The 3,242-nt window shown below is 48.7% G+C and overlaps 1 long non-coding RNA gene across 1 annotated transcript; it reads right to left on the bottom strand.

Moving 5' to 3' along the window:
* Window positions 1-7: 7 nt before the first annotated feature.
* LOC135376839 (uncharacterized) lies at window positions 8-1,838 on the bottom strand. Its single transcript, XR_010417887.1, has 4 exons — window positions 1,446-1,838; window positions 498-1,053; window positions 209-377; window positions 8-102 (listed from the first exon to the last, which is right to left on the bottom strand). It is a non-coding gene; the product is annotated as an uncharacterized LOC135376839 (long non-coding RNA).
* Window positions 1,839-3,242: the final 1,404 nt, after the last annotated feature.

Genomic DNA, 3,242 nt, shown 5'->3' with positions numbered 1-3,242 from the left:
ACACTTGGACGGACTTCCATGTCCAGGACAGCGAAGTCTCTGATCTTTGGCCAGTACGCTGCGATGGAATTTTCAAGTTTGCCCTGATTAGCGTTGGCTTTTCTGAAACATCAACACGTCCACCAATGCACCAGGGCACGCACTTCTCAGCACACTAAAGGTTAACTTGAAGCATGCTGGTTTTCAGAGATAGAACTACTTCACTTACGAGCTCGGTATGTCGATACCAACTTTGCTTCTCGCAAGACCGAGATTCTTGTTTTTTAGTTGATTGATGTCTTGGACGGTGAAGAACATGAAGTAACAGACATCATCGAGTGGGTGAAATATTGCCTGAACGACTGAACTGACGCAGGCAAGAAACTTATGAGGCAAAGCTGGGCAAGAAAGGACATTATGGAAATGCAGTGACGAAGTGAACGGAATTCACAACGTGCAAATAACACTTCTGCACCGATAATCGTCAATATCAAAGATTCACAATATAAACCACTTACGTGGTTTCAAGGTGGTGGTAGTAGTAGTCGTGGTTGTCGTTGTCGTCGTAGTGGTGGTAGTCGTGGTGGTGGTAGTCGTAGTAGTAGTCTCAATTGGCGCTGTGGTCGTAGTAGCCGTGGTGTGGGTAGTCTTAGTTGGCACCAAGGTCGTAGTAATCGCAGTCGTAGTATCAAGGAAAACTTCCTGAGTGGTTGCCTCCGTCGTGGTCAGAGTTAGGCCTTCTCCTAAGAATAGCAAAATTAGTAGCCACGACACAATCGCTTCACTTGAATTCCGTTACGCTAAAACATTCCGTCTTGCGATAGTCCCTGAAAACAGCACTGATAACGTGATCTCAAAACCACAGCGGTGAAAGAATAACACGGCGCGAGGTGACCCGAGTGCCTGACCTTCGCAAAACGCACGCGTTACGGGCCAATGAGGAATGTCCAGACCGAACAGAAAAGCTACTTTATTTTCTCAATGATATGGTACACAGCTCCACCTGTTCATCTATGAGGGCTCGACAGTGTCCGCCGCCGCTGTTCAGCTGTAGACCCCCGCGGTTGATGTAGCCTACGAAAAATTAAAACTATTGAAAATAAAAATGTATTGAAATTATAGTCGCAACACTGAATATAAGAAGACATTCGACAACATCGTATACCATAGAATGAATCTGGCATAGCATCCACTGTTACACATACAACATTAATAGTCAAAAAAGTGTTGGTGCTGGTGTAACAGGCATAAAACTTACTACAGTGTTAGGTCTTCCCATTCAGAGATTCGATCTATATCAACGATACCCCTGCCTTAACCAGGTGCTCTAGTTTACTCATAGTTCGAAGAAAGGAAAATGAATGCATAAAGTGCGCCTCGGCTTCTGCTTGGGAGTTACCAACATTCGCGAAACTGCGAACGGTGTATATTGTGCTTGCACACAAAGCTCTTAACGTAACACTCGCCTTCCAGAAGGTGCAACGTGAAGCGGGATTATGTGAGCCCAAGGAACCACATCCGGTGAGGTCCATGCACGACTGGACTGTAGGAACTTCTTCTTCTTCTTCTTCGTCTTTCTCCGCAGTGGCGCATAGCACGGGGCAATTGGCCACGGATCGTGACATGAGGGCCCAGTTGATGGTTGATGGTGACGATGGTTACGTGAAGCGATGAGAGGATGAGATGAGTGAAATGACTGATTAAAAGATGAGCGAGGGAATGGAATGACGACCTGAATGACGAGGTGCAAATCAACTAGAGACGATAACACGCTACGGCAGTTCCACTGAATGACGCTAAGGCTGAGAATCATTGACGATTGTAGGAACTTCTGCACGTCCTGTTGCATGAGCTCGCGCGGCTTCCTTCTGCTTCTTCTTCGTGACAGATACCGGCCGCTTTCAACAGATGTTTGCTTTCACAGCGCCAGCTGCTAACGGGAAGGTTCTAGGAGATCACAGCCCTCCTCGGTAGTTCAGTCGGTGATGTGTTGGCTTGCTGAGCTCAAGCTCGTGGCTCAAGCTCCCGGCCGAGGACGGCAGCAATGTCGGGGAGTGAAAATGTTCCAATCTGCTAGATCCCTCGCAATCCATCTAACCTCCCTACTGAACCGGCGCCGCGATAATTAAACAAACGAGAGTGTACAGCGGGACGCCACATCAAGTCTTGGTTTGTCGCCTAGATTAGTGTCCTTGCGCATGGTGGAGGCCAATGTGCCTATGGAAACAATAGGTGGATGCAGGTTGTACCATGCGCAAGGATTCCAGGCAAAACATAAAGCAGGCTTCACCTGTTCATATCTCAATAGGGCCCATGTATTGGAAATCTAAAAGCCCGTGCAACACATTCTGCTGACAGCGCTGTAATTCGCTGGTGGCACGTTTGCTGTGGCAGGGCGAATCACCGCTGTGAGGCCGACAAGGGCGTGCCCTTTCACCACCACCACCACCACCATCGTGAGTCTCTTAAAGGAACTATGAAATGATATTTTGATAGTTTTCTCGTTTTCACCACAAAGAAAACAATTTTCTGAGTCTAGAACCTGAATTTTACCTTCGTCATGCGAGGAGTCTTTTTCGGGTGCGAATTTGAACAGAGCCGCGAAGGCAGTACAGCTGGCGCCACGCCGTGTCGAGCTGCCGCACGAAGACGCCGAGAGTAACTTGACGCCAGGTCCCCCAAGGTCGCCATTTTCCCATGTATTTGTTCCTATCCCAATGCGTGCAATGCCGGAGGCCGCCCTTAGATACCCCATTGTTACCAGACGTTGGCTTGCGTGGATTGTAGCGCGCTAAAGATACAGTTGAAGCACAATCCAAGCCAGGCCAAGTCACCGAAGGAAAAATGGACGACTGCAGCGCCTGCGGCGCCTGGTACGACAGGTACGCTATGTGATGCACGCAGCCGTGCACTAGATCCTTCCGATCGCTCAACACGTTTAAAAACGGGACCAAAAAGAAAAGTGAAACACGACAAAGAAAGTTGTTATACGCGTTTTATTTGGACATATAAAGACTAGATTCATTCGCAGAAACAACAAAAACATTTTGCCGCTAAACTTAGCGCGCTGAAGTAATCCGGAACGGCAACAGTGGGGTATCTAGTGGCGGCCTTCTTCGTTGCACGCTTTTCCGAGGTGAGTTTGGGGGACCTGCTTGACGCGAACCACGATCGGGTCCGCGACACGTCATCGTGACGTGTCGTGGTCCCGCCAGCAGCATGCGCCGTAGGATCCGGCCTATGCGTTCATCGGGAATGGAATT

The sequence above is a fragment of the Ornithodoros turicata genome, unplaced genomic scaffold (assembly GCF_037126465.1).
Source record: "Ornithodoros turicata isolate Travis unplaced genomic scaffold, ASM3712646v1 ctg00001338.1, whole genome shotgun sequence".
Taxonomy (NCBI): domain Eukaryota; kingdom Metazoa; phylum Arthropoda; class Arachnida; order Ixodida; family Argasidae; genus Ornithodoros; species Ornithodoros turicata.
Note: the sequence above shows the minus strand (reverse complement) of the source record. Positions and strands in the feature narration are given on the sequence as shown.